Genomic DNA, 22,413 nt, shown 5'->3' on the forward strand with positions numbered 1-22,413 from the left:
AAAACACTGGAAGGACACAAGCGAACCGGTCATGAGGATAGCAAAGATGCTATGCTCCAAGGGAGGGACAAACAGAAGATGGACAAAGAAAGCCATCAAATGATAAGCAAGCAAATGCAAATGACAATAAAGTCGACCAATAGTAAGCGATGGGCAGGCCCCAAGCTCTTGCAAGTTCTCGGTAAGCCCGCAATAGGTTTTTTGCAGCCAAACAGTTATCCCTGTTTGTCAAGCTTGACCGAAGAACATCATAACACTACCACATATTAACTAAGGATAGAGAGTAGCCATATAGTACAAGAACTTTAAAAAAAATGTAATTGACCATAAAGAGTTTATTAAAGTTGCCAACAAGTCTTACTGTTGCATCCATCCGGAGCTGGGAAGGTCATTTCCAAATGTCAATACTTATACCGAATCATCTTTGCAGGCTCTAGAGTTCAGTGAATAAACCTAGAAAAGGCTAAAGAGAGAACTCACCAACCCAGCTCTCATAAATTGTTCATGCATGCATATTTAATCATTGTGGTATAGATTGAATATTCAGGGTTCTTTCATCTCATCAAGCCTATTGATTTGAACATTAGTTTACTGCAATGTAAGGCTACATACGTAGAAACAAGGAGAAGAAAAAAGAAAGACAATTAAGATTTATAGAAGGCTGAAGAAAAGGTAAACTTGAATATCTTCTGCTTAAATTCTGCTGGATTGTTTAAGATACTCATCAGGAAGTTGGAGCAACTGACTGCTCTTTATCAAGTAACTTTCTTCTTCTTTTGGACTTGTGGCATTGAAAAGTCACACGCAGTCCACTAGCTAGAGATCTTAACTAGTGTTGTGATGTACTTTTGGATCTTTCTATTTGTCCTTAGTTTGAGTCTCATTTAAAGATTGATGAGCAGTACTCTATTCTACCAGGGCAGCAGGTTGAACTCCACTGCCCTAGCAGACTATATCCCACTATGTTTAGAGATCTGTGCCAGGCAAGTGGAGACCTCTGTGCATTCAGATGAGTCACTTATATGGTGGATTTCCTTAAAGCAGTGAAGCTCTGCTTCCACACACCACTGATTTTAGTTTTTCAAAAACAAACTCAAAAGCTGTGGTTTGTTTTTGTAAAATACAAGATAAATCTTAATGACAAACTGAGGTTACACCCAGCACAGCCGCGGCCCATGGAGATAAGAGCAGTGGGGATGTGGGGGTGGGGATGTGGGGCCGGGTGAGGGGGTATTTCGACAGACGATGGCGGGGGGAAATTAAATAAATAATTAACTTTCCCTCATCATCATCTATCGAAATCACCCCCCCCCCCCCCCCAAACCTGGCCCCACTGCCCACCGCTCTCACCTGCACGGACGGCTGGCCCATCATGTGGGGGTTACTTATTTGTTTGCTGTTTCGGACCACTACATTATGCCTTATGGTCCGAAATAGGAAAAATATAGCAGACTGCCAACATTAAATAGGGTGAATGGTGTGTGGTACTTTGACACTCCAATGCCAGTCAACGTTTTCCACTTGCACACCCAACAGAGGCTCTACCAGCAAAAACATGGTGACTAAGTGGAGTGGGGAGAACTGAGGTTTGGAAGCCAAGATACTCCACAACTTTTGTGGCGGAGTAACCTTTCCACCAAACTCTAAGTAAGAGCTTGAGCCTTGATTAGATTCATAACCTACATCCTATATTGTTGAAAAGCTTTGATGTATAGCTAAAGTTCAACAAGTAGCTAGTTTTGCCTAAAATACATGTGATAACTATGTTGCATTTTCCCATCTACTGATTTCATTAAGTTTAAATGACTTGTCATCCGGTGATCCAGGGCGTTGTCGCTGACTTCACTAGTAAAGAGGCTATAGTTTTCAGTAGGAGAACCTACTGCAGATTTGATTTATTAGTCCTGCAAGAGAGAACAAGTGGATGTAAGTGGTAAAGAGTTGATTTTTTTCAGGGACTAAGAAGAAAGGCAAAAGCGAGCTTCAGATTCCACATCATAGGGGCCACCAGTCTTGACTCTTTATGAGACAAAGATTGTTGTTGTGAAATGAGAGAAAGGAACATAGTCTATGTTTCTGCAGATATATTGTGAAAGATCTAACTTGTTAGTGTCGATTTTAAGTTGGCTACTTTGAGGCCATTTCTATAGCAAAAAAGAGTTCTTTATACCTATTAATTCAGTGCCGTTGGCTTGCCGCTGACTAGGTTTCTTGCATTTGACTGGAAAAGTGTAACATAATCTGAGTGTTGATACAGGATCAGGCAGTGGCACCGCCAAATTTTACACCCAATCAGTAAGGATTGGTCTAGCATGAATAGAAAATAATGACTTCTGATTATACCAGTTGAATGGATGGCTATTGCAATTAAATTTGACTAGCTTTTATGGCCAGGAGAATATCAATACTGTGAGAAATTAGGTTGTTGGCTGAGGGGGGTGTGAGCCCTTCTCATGCAACAGCCACAATCCGTGTCAGGGTGAACCACAATAAGTCACTAAATTAACTTGTGCTTAACATTCTGGTGGCTTGGCACAAAAGCAGTCAGGCTTAACTTAGAGGCAATGTGTAAAGTATTTATGCAGCACTTAAAACAGTAATAAAGTATAAACACAGCACAAGTACAATCGCACACCGATTTAGAAAAATAGAGTAAAATTGACTAAATTATTTGACACCAAAATGTCAAAAATCCAATGAGTAGAACCGGAGATATGCAATTGCATTGATTTAAGGTACTTATAAAGCCTAATAGCACAAACCACCACTCTCGGTCATCTAGTTGTGCTTTACTGGGGGAAAGTCATAAGTTCAGGCCAAATGTGATGGAGCCTGGGTTGGATGCAGGGACCAGGTTAGTGCCGCTGGAAAAGTTACCTTCTCAAAGTTCGGCGCAAAGAATCCAGTCACGGTGGAGGAGGACTTGAGGAGGAGGGAGAGCGTTGCAGCTGGTTGTCGCTGTTGTGCAAAGAGCAGGCCAGGATTCGTGGATGGTCATTGATGTAGCATGAAGATCCTGTCGGGTGTTGCAGACAGTCGCTGCTTGGAGCTTCGTGTTGGGGTTCACTGCGGACTGTCAATACTGTGTTACCGGTAATCGCAGGGGGTCGCTGTAGTGCGAAGACTTAAGTTCACCAGAGCATCTAATTGGCAGAAGGCACTTGTGGCAAGATCTTGGCAGAAACAACCCTGTTTGTGTTGTGAGGAGCCCAAAAATCCAGAATTTCTCCTTTTCTTCCAGGTGCATCTCAACTAATGCCACAACAAGGATTTAAGACCTGACAGGCACACTTGTGGATCAGGAACTCAATCCAGCAGAGGCCAGCACAGACAGGTCCATGCAGATCCAGTGCAGCAGGTCAGCTGGGCAGTTGCAGAGAGGCTTCTTGAGCATATTATGTCCCTGTAGCTCTGAACAGGAGGTCAGGCAGCTGATCCTTGAAGTCACTTCAGGTGATGAAGGGAGCAGGTCCAGTCTTCCTTCTCAGACAAAAGAGTAGGCCCCAGGCAGCAGGGCAGGCCTTTGGCAGCATGGCAGTCCTTCTTCTGTAATATATACAGGTCCAGGAGTGTAATGAAGGGTGTGTGTGGCGGTTCTAGTTTTATACCTGATGCCAACTTCTGAAGTTTCTACCCCCCTCCCCCCTCCACAGAAGTGTCTGGAATTTCTTGTCTCCCAGTACCAGGTGCTGGTCACAGGATGTCTAGGGGCATAATGGGCTAGTGTGAAGGTCTTTGTGTATGTTTTGACGTAGTGTCTTTAGAGTGCATGTGAGGCTGTGCACAGCTCCGCCACCTCATCCTGCTTAGATAGCCCAACCTGCTAACTTCCAATCCCTATATTGTGTGGTTGTCTGGGAGGAAATTACAAAGGCCAGCTGCCAACTGCAGCTAGTCATGTGACCCAGGAATCAGGCTGCAGGCACAAAATGTTTAGGACAAGAAAAGCCCAACTTTCTTATAGTTGCGTTTTCAGAATTGTGACTTAAAATCCGACTTTATTATTAAATTACAATTCCTTAGACACCAAACATGATATTTCTACCTGCTCCCAGAGAAACGTTATCACTTGTTAAATGAAGTAAGGTAACCCAATGCTATCCTATGAAAGAGATAGGCCTCACTGTCGTAAATGAATTTAGTAGTTTTTTACTACCAGGACATGTAAAACTTAAATGTCCAATTCCAACATTTTAAAGATACTACACTATGCCCTATGCCCTGTTTAGGACCTACCTTTGGGGTGACATATGTATCAAAAGTAAGTTTTTTGCTGTTGCAAGGGGTTTATTTTGCCAAGTTGATTGGGCAATTTAAAACTGCGTACAGGCTGCAATGTCAGGACTGAGACATGCTTTAAGTAAGTGCCTACTTAGGTGGGTGGCAAAATAAATGCTGCAGGCTCACTAGTTGCATTCAAGTTACCAACCCTGGGTATATGGTATACCACTTTAATAGGGACGTATAAGTTAATTAAAAATGCCAATCAGGTGTTAGGCAATTGTGCCATGTATATGAGGGAGTGAGCACAAGCACTTTAGCACTGGTTAGCAGTGGTAAGGTGCACAGAGTCCAATAGCCAACAAAAATAAATTCAGCTAAAGAGGAGGGTTGAAGACAAAAGGTTTGGGGGCTATCACCCAAGGGTGTCAGGTCTAATAGATACACATAAAATGATCAGGAAAATAGAAAATAAGAGGGTAAAATACATGCAAGGAAAGACTGATTGATAGGCAATAGACAGTCTTAGGTCCAAGTGTTGTGTCCAATGTAATTACCAGCACAGAGGCCAGTTTTATTGATTGCCTGTGGATCAAGGATTACTTGAAAATTAAGGATACAGGCCACTAATCTGTTCACATGGTTTGCAAAGGAACCAAGATGTGCATTTTTGCCAAAATGTATGTCCCACGTTCTGGAATCAGCAACAACTATATAATGGCAATTATTTTAAAAGATAAACACAATATAAAATATTTGTAAATATCATTGAAAATATACAAACATATAATTAAATTAAATACACATAAAATAATACTGAAATTAATATATATAGAATGAAAACAAATACAACAATAAAAAAAATCAAATCCCAGAAATAAATTGCAGGAAGTGTTGTCACTTCCTTTGTAGATAGGTGATGGGAACTGCAGTGTTGTCACTTTCTGTTCAAATGGATGATGGCAAGTGAAGTCCTCTTCCATAGCTTCTTCTTTTAAAGATGGTTCTGACCGGTAACCAGTGATATCACTTCTGCACAGATGGGTGATGGGAAATGTCCTAATGTCACTTTTTGTGTAGATGGATGGTGGAAAACCCAGTGATAATACAACAAATGCAGATGGTGAGAAATAGAGTTATCTTGTTTGGCTTCTTTTTTTCAATATGATTTTGCTTGGAAAGCAGCAGTGTCACTCCCTGTGCAGGTGGATGATGAGAAGAGTTCCCATGAAAGTTGAACTTAGGTGCGCAGACGCCTTCGCTTGCAAGAATAAAGTCGCTTTTTGTATTAAAAAATTTAATTTTACTCTCCTTAAAGGTTGTACCTACACATAATATTACAATTGCATGGCATTACTTTACATTTGGGCATACCTGATTGCAGAACAAGAGGATGTTACGATTGGAAGTGTTTCCCTAAGTAAATACACCCAAATGTGGAAGTAGGCGGGGATTCACAAAAATGTAAATATTTGATAGGCAGATACCCATCATGGCTATGGTCAAAGGCTCACTCTTATCAATGATAGGAGTACATTTGTATTAATGGTGGAAATGTGGATGGAACACCCAAACAATGGGTGAATATTTAGGGAAATTGGTTTCTACCAGGGGAAAATAGGTTTCCTTGGAGAAACAAAAGACTTTGTAAGCACACATCTGTGGCAAATGTATGCATTTACAAATGTACACTTATTATTTTTATACATGTGGAAAGGCTATAATCTACGAGTAACAAAGAATTCTACAACTATTTTTAGAGACCTGGGTCTGTCACAGGATTGAATGAGTTCCCTGCTAAATCCAAAATGTAGGGTTTTGAGTGTGAATGAGACACTTAGTTTCAGCACCGTACTACTGTAAATCTGTGCGTGAACTTTGAGGTATTTCAATGTGTTTGAGGTATTTCAGTGTGAGCAACAAGGAAACCCAGCCATCAGGCTCTTTAGACCCAACGACCTGGTCTCACAGTCAACCAGCCACCCCAGTGGCTATCAGTGCACCTAGGAATTTGCATCAAAGATATGCTCAGCATCCAACTACCTCAGCTCATCAACTTTGCAATCAACACTCTCCTCAGCGTGATAGCCCCTTTCCTCACTAACCCGGCTGTCAGTCATCCAAATTCAGGGCTGTACCTAAACTTATGGCCCTCCCCTGGAAGGCAGATTATGGCACCTCACCTCCCTATCTCTCACAGAATCTATCTAGGTACGTCCCGGCACAAGCACTGGCATATGCAAACCTCAATCACTCATCCATCCACAATCCACACTCTCCCTCTTCGAGTTCAGGTTCTGTAAACTATCAGGGCCCTCCCACTGGAATGCATTCCTCGGTGAACTTTGTGCTAAACCTCACAAATGCAAGTCCTTCCTTTGAACTCGCCTCCTCGGTTTCGGGTACCTGCACAGGTAGTCCCCACCTGGAACTGCCCCCACTCCCTCTACCTCCCTGCTCTATACTCCAAAGTGCTTTTGTTGTCGAATACATTTGCAACCTTTACAACAGTTCTTACTGACTGCCTCTGTTTTATCCTATTGATTAGTAATCGCCTTCATCACCTTGATATGTTCCTTCTTTGCTGACTTTCGGTGTGAGCTAACTTGGGAGGTTTGCGGCCTCTAGTTCTCGACGTTTCCTGCATGTGGCTTTTCACATTAAAACTGGCACTTCTGTGCCTCTCCCAACTTGTTTTGAGAAACACGAGTTGCCAACAACATTCCAGTTTCAAACTTTGTACACTCCAGCCGTTGTGCTGTCATGCAGCTATGCAGAGCTCTCTGATAGATACAAGTTCAGTTGGAGGATAGTCTCAAGAAATACAGTCTCTGGCAAAACCAGCAGGTCTGGTTTGCATTTCGAACCCTGACTAAAATATGATAAAATGCTGAAGCGATTAAGCAAAACAAAAATTATTTCTATATACAATGCATCTATGAGATACATAATGTAGTGGGTCATGTTTTAGAGTACTTTTCAGATGTAAACAAGTCCGTCATTCACTGCAATGCAAACCCTCCATCAGAGGGAGAATGGCACTAAACAGCCGTCCTTGTATGGCTAATAGGGCACTTGCAAAGAGGAGCTGCGGGTTCCTAAAAAAGAAATACTCCCGCCTGATGTCTACATGGAGCCTTCCGTGTGTACTCTGGATAGTTTTCTGGGAGGGAGCTGAAGCCCTCTCCATGTTTATTTTAAAGAATTGGTAACAATAGGTACTGCAGACGGCTGTGTTGTCACACCTAATGAAGGGAATAATATTTCACATCTGTTTTTGATAGCATTAAGTAAATGACACATGATATTTCTAGCTTTTTCTCCCTTTTATCACGTTCCTACTCCCTCGATATCCTCACTATGCAGGGCACAAGTCCTAAAAAAGAAGTGGGGGGACTAACCTAGTTAGGCAGTATGCAAGTGACATCACAGCGCACAACATCAAGGCGCACAACAGCACAGCGCGTGACATCACAGCGCGCGACATCACGGCACATGACATCACAGCGCATGACATCACACATACCATCACAGGAATTGACATCATAGAAAGTGCCATCACAAGCTATGACACAGTGGCATCACAAGAAGTGACATCATATCTAAAGCCCTCACATATATGTTTATTAGGTCTGTCATGTGTACGTTTGAGCGCATTGCGTGGATAATAGCACTGTGAGCTATGGAAGATGATTTGTGACTTCTACACTTTGCAGTCCCCCAGTTTTATGTAACACATCCTGTAAATTCATTTACAAACGTATATAATTTATTATATTGTACATGTCATATGCATGTGTTGATGTAAAGCACTCCGACACCCTGCATTGGGATGAGAAGGGCTATACAAGAAAAAATAGTGGTACTAAAATTATTTCAATGCCTCATCAGGTGTAGTAAGCTCTATAACAATGCAATTTGCTTTGTGTAAATACTGGGAAAGACCAACACATCTGACATTCTTACGGTGCATGCATATCTCCTAAAAAGGGACTGAACAAAGTGAAAAGCTGCCTCTCTTAAGTATGTGTGAAGTGCTAACAAGGTGTGAGCCTTTGTTTCCCCTTTGCTGCATTTGCTTCTAGGTGTGAGGCTCCTGACTGCTCCCAGCATAGAGACTCGAACAAAAGGAGGCGTGATGACCCCTCAGATTCGGCCTTTGTTATGGGCCCAGCAGGAGTCTTAAATAAGAAAGCCCCGTCCCCGCCTGCACATTGTTGCTTGTTGAAGATGGAAAGCAGACAACGTGCAGGCGCTGTTGAAAGTGTCCCGGTGTTTGGAAATTACACCTGGACGAGTTCAGCACATTATTCAGTGGGGCCCAAATTCTTGGCAGGGTGGACAGCATACACCCTGTGAAAATAGTGGGTGGACGCTGTCCACCCGCGTGTACCCCCGACTCGTGCCCTGCCACTATGTAATATTGTAGTAAGAGAATGCGCACAGCTGTGCAATAAAAGACTGAGCTCCAAGCTGCTCGCTGTAGGAACACCTAAAGCGGTGCTTTCTGCCACTCTGGGAGAGCTCTGCTGCTGCTGTTGTCTAAATGTACAGAATCACCTGCCGCCCTTTTCATCCCTGAGACAGCAGCGAGATTGCCGAAAACATTTTAATGAATTGGAATAATATTTACATGCTGTCAACATGTTTTGAAAAAAGTGATTTGTTTTCCTGGCAAGAGGCCCACTCAGATTCCTCAGGCTCTGGAAAACTCTCCTGCACAGGCTTTGGAAATGCAAGAGTGCCCCCTGCTGGATGATTGCTGCTCTGAAGCAGCAGCTTGGGGTACAGATAGGGTGCAAGCTCCATTGCTGCTAAAACCTGAGGGGCAGATGTATAGACACTTTGTGCTGCCACAAAGTAACGCAGAGCAGTGCAAAGCCTTGATGAAGTATTTAGGCTCCAGGGTCGGACACATTTAGGAAACATTTAGCCCTAGCAAAACACTCAAACTAGGCTCACACAGTGGCGTAACAATTGCCCCCGCAGCACCTGTGGTGTGGGTCCCCCGAGCTCCAAGGGGGGGCCCTCTGGTACAGTGTACTGGCGGGCCTAACAGCTCCTGATGAGTCTGGAGCGTGTGGGGCTCCTCCATGCACTTTGCAGGGAGCCCCAACAAGTTTCATTACATCACTGGGCTCACACCACAGGCGGACCTGGTCTGGCAGTTCGGTCTGGACTGTTCCCATGGGGCACAGGGACAAGACTGATTTGCATATGGCTGGGTTCAAACTGGGGTAGCGTAGTGGGCAAAAGAACGATGGATTCCACCCAGATCTTTTGACTGGGGGAGAATGTTTGCATTGTCAGCATTCCGTCCATCATTTGTTTGCTGTAATACTTTTCGCCCTAAGTGGGATGGGTATGCCCAGACATGGGTCCCTTGCTCACTGTGCCACTGGATTCAAGCTAGTCTGAAACCAGTCCCAGGATGATTGTTTCCGGTCCAGGGAGGACCTGGCCTGGCAGTTCGGTCAAGACTGATTTGTATATGGCTGGGTCCAAACTGGGGTGGCATAGTGGGCAAAAGAACGATAGATTTAACCCAGATCTATTGACTGGGGGATAATGTTTACATTGTCAGCATTCTGTCCATCATTTGTTTGCTGTATCACACCACAGGAGGTCACAAGTAGAATGGGGCTTTGGGGCGCAGTTGGGTGGGGTCAGACCGTCCTGCTCTGACAACAGACCACTCACATGCAGCCCATCAGGATGATGCAAAAGGGGCCACGTAGCCAGTCCGACCCTGACAGCACAAATCTTTTTTTGCACTGGAAAGTTATACTTAAATTAGCACAAAGAGTGCTTTGCTCTACTTTCCATCAAGGGTGCACTCAAAGGATGGTAATTGGGATTTCCAACGGTACCACCCATGCTTTATGACACAAAGCCAGATCTTCAAAGATTGTCAACCCTGGCTTTGCATCAAAAAACATAACGCCTTCTTGAAGCAGACGCACAGTTGAAAAACTGTTTTGATTTTTCCATACATTTCACCATGCATACGCAAATGCTGTCTAGCATAAGGTTTGTACTGGAAAGGCAGCCTTTCAGTACAAAGTCCATACAAGACAGCACATGCAAACCTTTGCACTATGGTACAAAACTGCACGCTTGGCACTAGGCAGCCTTAAAGAGCGCCAGCGCAGGGAAAGTGAGCAACAGCAGATCATAGTTAGTAAGAATGGCTGTGTGCTGCTCTCTCCCTTTAACACAACGCAGCACAAAACAGTAACATTGGATGCGGGACTGCATTGTACTATTTTGTTTTGTAAATCTGTCCCCACTTTGTATAGGTGAAGTATAAAATACAAATGAAATTGACATTAGCCACTTAAAACTTCTTAAGTGCAGAAGGCTTCCACCTATTTCTAAAGACATGGAAGTCACAAACTTAGCACTTTATATTACAAGTGTTTCTTTTACCTAAATAAGTAGCACTTATGTTATCAATGATGAAAGAATGAGTTACCCCTCAAATGATTTGAACTAAGTGGCCTGAACTTACAGACAGAGCTGGAGAGAGCCTTGAAGGCCGGTGAGGGCGTTTGTGGACCCTGATACTGTGGTGCAGGTGGCTGAGCTTGATTGTCTACTGTGCACTTGGAGGATGCACGGGTAAGCCTGCCCTGCCTGAAGATCACTGAAGGGATCATTGAACTGCTCTGGGAGCCTTGAGGGAGTGGTGCCAATAGGAAGCCAGTCTGGTGGGAAGGAGAGGCCTCAAAACTATCACACCTGATTGCAGGGCCAGGAGGGCTTGACTGGTGGAAATTACTGGGGGACTGGTTGATCCATGATCCAACAGAGGTGGAAAATTGTGGTGACTGCTGAGAGTTAGCAACTCTGAGGAGGACACTGAATCTGGTGAGCAAACCAGTTATCCTCAGTGGAGTGTGGGACTGAAGAACAAGGCCCAGGTCCCACAGACTTGGCAAACAGTAGCAGAGGTGTACAGCAGTCAGGGCCCACTAGCGAATATAAATGGGGAAAGATAGGCTGGCAAAACAGAAACAGTCATAAACCAGCAATATAGATAACTATACCCTTCCCCGGCAGCCTGGTACGATGGTGGAAGACCAGCCCCAACAGACACGAGACAATGGGATTGGGGTCCCAACTCTGGCTGATATCTTGGCTGAGATCAGAGGATCCCGGGAAGCAATGGTGCTTAAAATCGACATGGTGGTCATAGAAGTTAATCTCCTCCTCACAGACTTTCGAAAAATGGCAGAGAGGGTCACATCAGCATAAAGTAATGTCGCAATGCTTCAACAGTTCATGAATTCATTGAAACACTCGGTCGCTTCTGTCCAATCCCAATTGGTCAAGCTGGAGGAACGAATGGAGGACTTTGAAGGGCATTCCCGCTGAAAAAAATTTGAGACTTATGGGGATCCCAGAGTGTGTAGAAGGGCAATCAGCCAAGTTGTACATAAAAGATTGGATCTTGAATAGCCTGAAACCAAGGAAACTCTCGAAGTTCTTTACCACTGAAAGGAGGCACCGACTCCTGGACAGGTCCCGCCGCTGGAGGCACTGCCACAGGCCATTATAGCCCGCCTCTTCAAAATTCGGGATCGAGATGCAATACTTCACATGTCCGGGCACATGGGACACTGGATTATACACACAAAGTGCAGGACTTCAGGGAGCACTATCTACAGATAAAAAATAGATTGTGGGATTTAGACATTTGCTATAGCCTGATGTTCCCTGCAAATTTGAGAGTACATTATATAATGTCAAGGCTTTTTTCTTTGACACTCCCAAAGCAGCTAGGGACTGGGTGGACGCTTTGGGAGGGACAGCACCCAGATAGACATTGGCAAACACCAATCCCATTAAAGGCCCCAGTATTAAATGTGCACGCTTCAGAAGACACTCTTGAGTGGAGCCCCTCAAGTGGATAGGGTTGTGGTCTGAACAGATGGCACACTGGTGGGATACAACTGTGTCCCTGACACCAGAGAATCATTCCTGTGCTGAGTCGGAGACCGGTACTCCCTGAGTGACATTGCGGACCTGGGTTACTCACTGAGGGGTTGAGGTGAGCGGATAACCTAACTGTGTTGACTTTGTGCCATTGGCCCTGGACAGAGGTGCTTCGCAGGGAGTGTTAAGGTGCTGTGTGGGGTAGAGCATGAAATAGCAGGGGACCTAGAATTGAATGCATGTGGTTTGTAGTGAATGAGCAGCAGTGCACAAATGCAGCATAATTGGGTGCATGCATGCAGCACTTCTAGCATTGGATGGGCCAGAGACCATGTTGGGCAGGCCTGGAGCTATCCTCTGGCCTGGGAGCAAAGTGGGGGCGGCCAAGAGTCGACATTCTGGGATTTTAAATATGCTTAATCGTAACACTGGCCGGCAGAGGCTGTTGAGGGCGGCCGTCATTTGGAGGAGGTTTGAGTGCCCTTAGGGCCTTGCCACTCCGGGGGAATGGTATGCTCTCTGAGGTTTCAGCTTTTTTGAGGGAGATGGGACGGTGGATGATGGTAATTGGCCCACCGGTTGTGGGCCAATGTTGTTTGGGTTGACTGCCTGTGAGTGGGGGGATTTATGGGGGAGTTGTTGTTCTGGAAGCAGTTGTGGGGCCTGAAGTTGCCCTACTTTACAAAATTGAGGGGCTATGATGTTGGTAATATATGACAGCATGACGAGTGGGAAGAACGACAGCAGAAGAATGGGGGAGGGAGCTGAGATGCATGATATCGGATGAATCCCAAATGGAAATTCCTAACATGGAATGTGTGCAACCTGGGTAAATTGACTAAACGCCTAAGCTAAACGAGACTAAAGTGTGGGTGGTCCACGATGGGGTGAAGGGTACGTCAACTTATGCCTGCTTCAAACTCACTATTTAACCTGGATGCTTGTCCTCCTGTCCTGATGCCCTGGGGCGGAAGCTGATTTCCTACACATGGTGTAGGGATGCCCAGTGGTGCAAGACTACTAGGGCGGTGGGGGCAGCACTGGAAAGAGCGTCAGCATGGACGCTTGATCTAAGTATTAGGCAGTGCCTCCTTGGAATGGATCCTACTTTCAGGAAAAAATGGCTTAGCAGATGGTTATTACTGTTGGGGTTAGTGCTGGCAAAATACAGGATCGCCATTAGATGGGTTTCCCCAAATCCACCATTATTAAAAACTGGCTACGGAATGTGGCAGAATGGGCGGTTCTGAAGTAAGACACGTGTAGGACATGGAGTGATAAACTGGCTGATGATTTGCAGGCTTGGGCGGCTATGCTTGCAGAACTGGTTGAGCCGGAAGATGAAAGGCCCCCCTGAAGATAGGAGGAGTGATTGGATGGTGGAAGCCCTGTAGCAGGGACCATATCTGAGAGGTAAGGAGGGGAGAGCGGGCATGCAAGGTCCTGAATGGCCAGAAAGTATCCTTGAATGTATACAAGTATGCTTCCTGTTTAGGTTCAAGACAGTATTTGGAAGTTGATTTTGCACCACCAATACTGCCATAGTATGGGGGAGGGCTGTTCTGGTTGTGAAATTTCATCATTATATAGTTTGCTGGGTGACAAACAAATGTATTCTTGTATCTTACAAATGCCAATAAAAACATATACCAAAACATGGCACTTGCAAAGAGGAGGTGGAAGAACAGTAAAGCCTCTGAAGGTGACATAAACAAACAGCTCTTCCTGGTGCCTAGCTCGCGTCTCCCATGTGCACCCTGGATAGTTTTCTGAGATGAGGCGAGCAGCGGGGGCTGTTAGCGTCATAGACTCGAATTACACTTCATACCTTGTGCAGAAATAATAACAGTTACAAACCAATTTCACACTCCATATTACAGGAGCTACACACCTCAAGCATGAAAAATATGCAAGCACAGGTTCTTCGACTTATGAATTATAACTCTGCTTTCACAGATACCCTCAGGACTAGTCATACGTTCTTGAATGTTTTAAAGTACCCTGGGTGGACTGACTTCCAGCTGCTGCTGCCGCCATTTTAGGTTTTAGAGCTATACTTGAAGGATGCTTGCCATCAAGGGAATCGTTTATACCAAGGACAGTACAACGGGGCCTTGCCACACTGCCATTCGGCAGTCATCCTTCTGCTACGCTGAGAAGGTTTGTTGTAAAGACCAGCCTGCTTGCTCATTCAGTCCTTTGCCTCTCGGCTGAGGCTGCCTGACAGAATACCAAACATGATGTTACAGTTGCAAAAACAGGTCGAATTACACTTTGTATTCCACTTACTTGTTCCGCAAAATGCATTGTTCATACCAAACAGTTTTAAAGCCACTCTTATTTTTGAAAATCGAGGTCCTTAACGTACCCCTGAAAGGATCCATGTCCTTGAGTGCATTAAGAAAAGTAAGAAAACTGTGATGCTGTGCCCAATGGGGGCAGGGCGAGTAAGCGTGAGGCGGGGTCAAAGGTGTGGCTAAAAAAACTAACATATTCTGTAACTTTTTTCAGACTTCCACCTTCAGGTATGTACATATAAAATAACACACAGCTTAAAAGTCAAATAAATGCAAGTTAAGTTAATCAGTAGGAAATGCACTATCATACTTTATGAAATCTCTATTAGTTAATGCACTGTAGGGGTCTGTGTGTAACCAGAGAGCCACAGAACTGAATACTGGTGGGAGCAGTGGAGAATAGTTAGGGGTGTAACACAGGTCTTGCGTTATGCCCCTTTAAAAAGGGCACACTTACAGCTCAGTTGGTAACTCCTTTCCAATACCACTGAAAAGCATAAATCTGAATCATCAGGAAGTGTCAAGTGATTCCATTAATTAAATTCAATACGGACTTCCGAGCTCCCTTTACATTTGCAGATTTGAAATTGGAGGTTAAAAACCTACGCTGGTATCCTAAATTTAATTTTATGGGCGGAGGACAAGTACAGCCAATGGAATCTAGTGTTGAGTATTGATGGCCTCAACTGATGCACTGATCCACATGGGCTTTAGGAGCAAAAAAAGACAAAGTGGTATGCTTGAGTCTAGCATATCACTTCACCTATTAGAAACAGAACACTGTGTAAAAAGCTCTAACCTTCCAATTAAAATTATTATTTAACCCCTTCAGTGCCCCGCCCTTTCCCCCTCCTGTGCCGGGCGTTACATTAGCGGGCGGGGTTCATGACGAGATAGTCTCGTCATGGGCACAGCGCAACCGTGCTCCATGACGAGACTATCTCGTCATGGGCACAGAAGAGGTTAAATCACATTTGTGTTTGTGTATTAAATACAGTAGTTCATAGCTTATATTTGTTTGATGAAAACTTGTTTATTTACTTTTGTATATTGTTCTGAGGCTCAAATCATAGCAATTGCCTGGGCGGGGTCCCTGTCTTCCAAGCATTGGTTCAGAGGGGTCCACAGAAGTCAAAAGGTTAAAAACCTCTGCCATGGCGGATCACCCATTATGGATTTGACTAGACTTACAAAGTAAGATCATTTAGCATTTTTCTGATGTTTGACAGTCATTGACTAAGAGGAAGAAATTGGATGAATTCAGACACACTAAGCAGAAACAGGTGCACCCTGCATTAAGAAAAGATGAAGGCTTACTTCAGTGTGCTTATTTTATTTGAAATGAGGATGAGAAGCTCTAAATTAAAAGGAAATGTACATCACTAAGGAGTAGTACTTTGCTTGCATTCCAGTCTGCAATACATTTGAAAGTGTCACATTTCGATGTTTTAGGAATTATCAGTTTGTATACACTATGGCTTTGGAACTTTAGCTCTGTGGAAGGTCTATCCATGAAATGACAGTTGTATGGTTTGAAACATAGTCAATAAAAGAAACTCACCCAGAAAGAATAAAGGAAAATAAGAATTTATGACTGATGATGATGGTTTGTGTATGTGTACCTAGATAAAATGAAATAGGATTAGATGTTGATGTAGTGCTTTAGGTTGTCTAATATTGATGTGTGGAAGTTAAACTGCAATGAGAGATATGAGACTATTAATGCTCTGATTACTGAACGCTAATCCTCATTACTCCTAGTCATACTTGTCCTTGACCCAGTCATAACAAAGGAGGTATATTCCACTGACAGGAAACAAAACAGGAAGCACTTTTAAGCTACACCCACCCGCCTGCCAGGGGCTACAAGAACATAGCCAGCAAAAAGCACTTCCTGACATACCAAGCACAAAGGCCTGAACCAGGGAGGGTGGGTGGAAAGTATGAGTGGGTCGAGGACAAGTAGGACTAGGAGTAATGAGGATTACCGGTTAGTAATCAGAGCATTACCTCCATGTCCCTCGTCCTCGACCCAGTCATAACAAAGGAGGCATACTAAAGCAACAACACATGAAGGACTTTGGCACCCCAGCAGGAACAATACCGACAGCACACAGGTGTGAATCGCACCAAAGTGAAAAGTTTAATAACACACAAGAATCAAGTGGGAGCAACAGGACCCACAGCACGCAAAACACCACAACCGAAATTCATCGGTCATCTAAGGCACAATTCAAATGGCAATGCTTGACAAAAGTAGAATCCACAGCCCAAGTCCCAGCCCAACAAATCTCATCCAGAGGCACACCATGAAAAGCAGCCAAAGAAGCAGACACCCCTCGTAGTCCGGGCCTGAACCCCAGAAGGTCAAGGCAAACCAGAACCCTGATAGGCCAAGGAAATGGCAGACTTGATCCAACGACCCAACGTAAGCCGGGAAGCAGCCTTCCCATGACCAGCCCGCCCAAACGTCACAAACAGGAAATCAAAAGAGCGAAAAGCCGCCGACCAGTCCACATACATGGTTAAAGCATGCTTAACATCAAGAGTGTGCAACAATCGATCAGCAGGAGAAGGAGAAGGATAGAAAGTAGGAAGGATCAACTCCTGAGAACAATGAAATTTAGAACGGATCTTAGGGAAAAAAGCAGGATCCAAACAGAGAACCACAGCATTATCCATAAACTGCAAAAAGGGAGGAGAACAACGCAGTAAGCTCCCCCAACCTCCGAGCAGAGGTAACGGCAACCAGAAACACCACCTTAAAGGACAGGAACTTGAAATCAACAGACTCCAGAGGCTCAAAAGGAGAGGACTGCAGGGCACTCAGGACCAGAGAAAGATCCCACGCGGCTCAGAAGAACGAATAGCAGGGGAGGAAAGAGAAAAACTACTGAACAATCGAAACACCAACAACCCATCAGAAGAAGGTAGGGAGTCTGAGTCCCGGAAAGCCCTAATGGCTGCCCATTGGCCCTTCATTGTAGATAAAGCATAACCTTTCTGGAAACCATCCAGAAAAAACTGAAGATCATCAGTGACAGGGCAAGAGGTAGAAGACAGACCACACCCATAACACCAGAAGGAGAAAGAAGCCCAAAGCTTGGAATAAGAAGAAAGAAGTCGACTTCCTCCGGGACGCCTGCATCACAGAAATAATGTGGTCAGGCAAAACTCTTCCCCCTAGAGACAGCCGTTCAACCTCCAGACCGCCAAGGTGAGAGGGACCAGGAGAGAGGGAGAGGCAGACCGCAGGGGAGACGGGCACTGAGGCAAGATCCAAGGATGATTGGAAAAAGGTAAACCGAGCAAAGCAGCTCTTATATTAGAGGGTCAAATAAATTCCAAATGTCCGTTCTATGTTAGTTTCTTCTTCTTTAATTCAATCTTGTCACATATATTTCTTGTTCCTGTACATATTCTTCAAACTAATGCCTTCAAGCCAAGCCAACACGTGTTTCGTCCCCAAGGCTATCAGCCCAGGACTTCATCAGGGCCAAATACAAAAGTCAATATCAAGGAGAAAATGAAATGCAGTCTTCTATACCCTTGAAAGTAGTGTTGATAAGTTCCTTCTGTACGGTAATTATTAGGTTCCAAATTTTAGATTTCTTTAGTATAAAATAATAAGTAGCAGCCAAATATCCTTGTGCTGTATGGCTGAGATCCACAATCCAAGATCCAAGGATGGCCCACAGTCAGACTGAGCAACAACGGGAATCAAGACCTCTGAGGCCAGTGAGGGAAAACCAGCCACCACATGAGCCCCCACCCTCTGAACTTTCAGCAGAAACGCAGGGATGAGAGAAAAAGGAGGAAAGCATACAGGAGCCAAGGGGGCTACTGGAGAAACAAGGCATCCACCTTCCAAGCACAGAGCTCCGGAGTCCGGGAACAAAAGAGGGGAATCAGAGCATTGTTCCTGGAAGCAAACAAATCCAGCATGAAAGTCCTGAACTTTCGGCAGAGCAACCGGAAAATCCAGGGAGACAGGCACAGAGTCAGAGAGGTCGGAAACTTGCTACTCAGAGCTTCATCTCCAGGCCCCTGATGTGCTGAGCAGAAATGGCCAGGAGATGAAGCTCCACTCAACCCACAATGGCACAGGCCTCCAGGTTCAAGGAAGGACTGCGAGTACTGCCCTGGTGATTGATGTAGGCCACAGTCACGGTGTGGTCGGACCGAACCAGAACATTGCAACCCAGGAGATGTTCTTGAAAATACCGGAGAGCATACTCCACCGCTGACAACTCCTTGCAGTTGGAGGACCGACGAGACTTTGAGCCCCTCCAATGAGCCTGCACAGTCCACTGTCCCAGAGTAGCACGCCAACTCGAGGTGCTGGCATCCGTCGTCACCACCTGCAGCAGAGGAGGGTGCAGCCACATTCCCTTGCAGAGATTCGCCGAAATCAACCACCACTGGAGATCGAACACAATCTCCGGACACACAGGAATGGTGATGGAGAAGTCCTGAACAGAGAAAAACACCCAGCTGTGCAGATGCCACAGCAATGCCCGGAGATGGAGCCTGGCCCATGGAACCATAAACACCATTACCACCATGTGGCCCTGCACTACCATCCACTGAAGCAGTGGCGCTGAAGGCGGAGATAACAGTCTCCGCAACAGAGATTAAAGACGCAGAATCCTGGAAGGAGGCAGGAACACCTTGCCCAGAACAGTATTGAAGTCCGCACCAAGGAAGATCCTCCGGGTGGCAGGAAGATGGCATTTCGGGAAGTTCAGAAGAAAACCAAGGCTTTCTAGTATATGAATGGTCACAAAAAGATGCTGAGACATCAGCAAGGCGGAAGGGGCCTGGAGAAGCCAGTCATCCAGGCAGGGAAACACAGACAACCCCAGGAGATGGAGACGGCCCACCAGAGGGGGCACCACCTTGGTGAAGACTTGAGGACAGGACCGAAGGCCAAATGGAAGGACACAGAACTGCTAATGCTTGCCGTTTAGGTAAAACCTCAGAAACGGCTGACACTCCTGTGACACCGGCACATGAAGGTACGCATCCTGAAAATCCAGAGTAGACATCAGCCAACCAGCCTGAATCAACGGGATCACGTGCTGTAGGGTCTCCATCTTGAATCGAATCTTCCAGACAAACTTTTTCAAAGGGTGGAGATTTATCACAATCCGAAAGCCTCCTGTGACCTTCAGAACCAGAAAGATGATAAGTATGTCCCCCGACCCCACTCGGATCATGTGACAGGAACAATCGCCCACTTCAGAAACAGAGACTGCACACCGTCCAACAAAGCCTGACGACAAGACACATCCTTGGGGACGGGAGTCCGTACCAATCCTGCTGCAGGCAGAGGGGAAATTAAATTGATCCGATAACCCCATTCCAGGACATCCTGGACCCACTGGTCAGACGTTGAGAGACGCCAAGCTGGGAGATAAAGGCGTAATCTCCCACCAACCTCTGGAAGCACTCCAGACGGAACGAACCGGGAATTGGCATAGTCAGGATTACCAGGACCCACCTCAGGAGGGCGCTTCTTCTGAAACCGTCATTGGAACCCTTTCCCAGTGTTCTTCTGGTTCCGGAAGGGGGTCTTTTGCAGACGAGAAGGTTGACGGAACGACTTAGCATTTTAATAGAAAGAATCCTTTCGACGAGGCTGTTGCCGGAAGGACAAGGAATGTTTCTGCTCCTTAAACACATTGTGCAGCTTCTCCTCAAGGACTTTCCCAAAAAGACTTGGACCAGTGAAAGGTAAACTTAGAGCAATGGAACGCTATGCTGCATTCATGTTCCAGCCCTTCAGCAATAGGTTCCACCTGGCAGCAATGGAGGCCCCACAGGACATGGCCGAAGCACGCACAAAGTCAAAGGCAATATCCAACAGGAACTCAGCCTGACGTGCCATGGAGTCATGCAAGTCAGGACAACTGCCACCCTCCTGTATGGTCGCATATAAGATCTTAAAGTCAGACAACAAAGACTGAGCGGCATCAGCCCCATACACCCCAGACTGGATGGCAAGATGTGAACCAGCATTGGCCTTGTTCAAAGAAGAGTCACTCTTCTTATCCACCCCATCCTGGAGAAGATTATCATCAGCCATTAAAGGATATCCCATCAAACTGGCCACAATCAAATCCACATGAACAATCTCAGGAATGGCTTCCTCCATGTCTTATAAGGGTTAGAGCTTTGACATAAAGCGAGGCATCATAATGTGATCCAGATTCCTTCCACTCCTTTAAGAGGACGTCCATCACAAAAGGATGAATTGGCAGAGACTTAGTGGCCTGCTTCCAGAATTGCTGCAACACGGTATCTCTGGAAGTGCTGGCAACCTCCTCATCAGGGAAACCTATGTTTTCACTGACATGGGACAGATTGTCCGGCAACATATCCCTGGAAATATATTTTCCCTTAGGGTCCACAGCACCTAAGGAGGAACCATCGGAAGACTCAGAACAGGAAATATCTGAGTAAAGGTGAGGACCTCCACCAGAACGCCCACCAGCAGCCTTTTTGTAGGATTTTAAATCCCACAAGGTCTTCAAAATCAGCCCCTTTAATCAGACGTCATCATCCAATTTGGCCTGCTTCACCGGAGGGCCGGAATCCACACTGTTCCCTGGAGAGGATGGAGAAGACACAGGAGAGACATGTCTGCGCTTCTGACGATGTTTCGCCATGATGACCAACAGATACTGGCAACAGGTACCAAGATTTCAAGAACCCCCCCCCCCCTTTTATGTAAAAACACACAGAAGCAGTCAACACCAGTATTAGCAGGCGCATGACCCAAGCAAACCAGCCAGACAACAGCTGACCCGAAACACGAAAGAAATGAGTGGGCATGGCCAACTGCATAAAGAAATTCCAAAATTTGTGGCCACCGTCGGCAAAAGAAGGTGAAAGCAAGTACAGTGCGTCCAGGATGCAGCAGCGTACAGAATCACCAATCGGGGACGAGCCACTGAGGGGCAGGACCTGCCATGGATCCCGGAAAAACCCGCACTCAGAGAGAATGTCGGAACTGATCCTAGAAATCATGCTCATTCAGTCCGGTATAGCCTCATGCCCGAACACATTCCCGCCACTCACAAGAAGGGAAGCAACAATGGCGGGGGGAGGACAGCCTCACCTCAGCAAAAGAAGCTGTGTACTCCCTGCCAAACCCCGAGCAGATCAGCAAAGTGCAGCAGGAGCAAAACACGTCACCAGACATAAATGCAGGCAATGATTCCCCCCCCCGCCCAACCACAGCGGCGTGGAAGGGGAATACAGCAAAGCACTCACCGCTGCACGCCCAGCAGAAAACAATGGGAGGGAGAGCACCCATACTGCGCCACAGTGTTCGAAAAGCCCAGCAAGTCAGGCCCCCGGAGGTACTCACGGAGTCCAGGAGGGAGGACAAGCGTCCCGACACCAGCTGCTCCCTCGAAGGCCCAACAGCACCCCCAGAGCCCAGCAAAGGAGGAAAATTAAGCGTGTCCAACAACAAGGTAAGAGCCCAGCAAATACCTGGCATCCACCGACAGGAAACAAAACAGGAAGTCCTTTTTGCTGGGTATGTTCTTATAGACCCTGGCAGGAGGGTGGGTGGAGCTTAAAAGCGTTTCCTGTTTTGTTTCCTGTCAGTGGAATATGCATTCCTTTGTTATGATTGTGTCGAGGACGAGGGATGTGGAGGTAATGTACTTTCATTAATTGCATTCAAAGTAACAATTAATGTAATGTCCGTTTATGTTCTCCAAATATCTTTGGAGAACACCATTTAACTTAAACAAGTCAAAACAATTGGCCTTGTTAGTTCTCCTTTCCAACTCGTAGAATTAACAGCCGGCTTCCGCCTTGTAAGCAGACTGAAGAAGGTATTTTTTTCTTTATTTATTCTCTGGCAATAAATAATGTATAGTCACACCTGCATTGTAACATCATACATAGATGCAACTGTGAATCAATACTAATAATGCCT

General features: G+C 45.5%; 1 protein-coding gene across 1 annotated transcript in view; it reads left to right on the plus strand.

Moving 5' to 3' along the window:
* Positions 1-22,413, plus strand: part of LOC146857923 (voltage-gated delayed rectifier potassium channel KCNH8-like) — a 1,483,167-nt gene that overhangs the window by 673,943 nt on the left and 786,811 nt on the right. The gene's annotated exons all lie outside the window — the stretch shown is intronic.

Source organism: Triturus cristatus, chromosome 3_2 (genome assembly GCF_964204655.1).
Source record: "Triturus cristatus chromosome 3_2, aTriCri1.1, whole genome shotgun sequence".
NCBI lineage: Eukaryota > Metazoa > Chordata > Amphibia > Caudata > Salamandridae > Triturus > Triturus cristatus.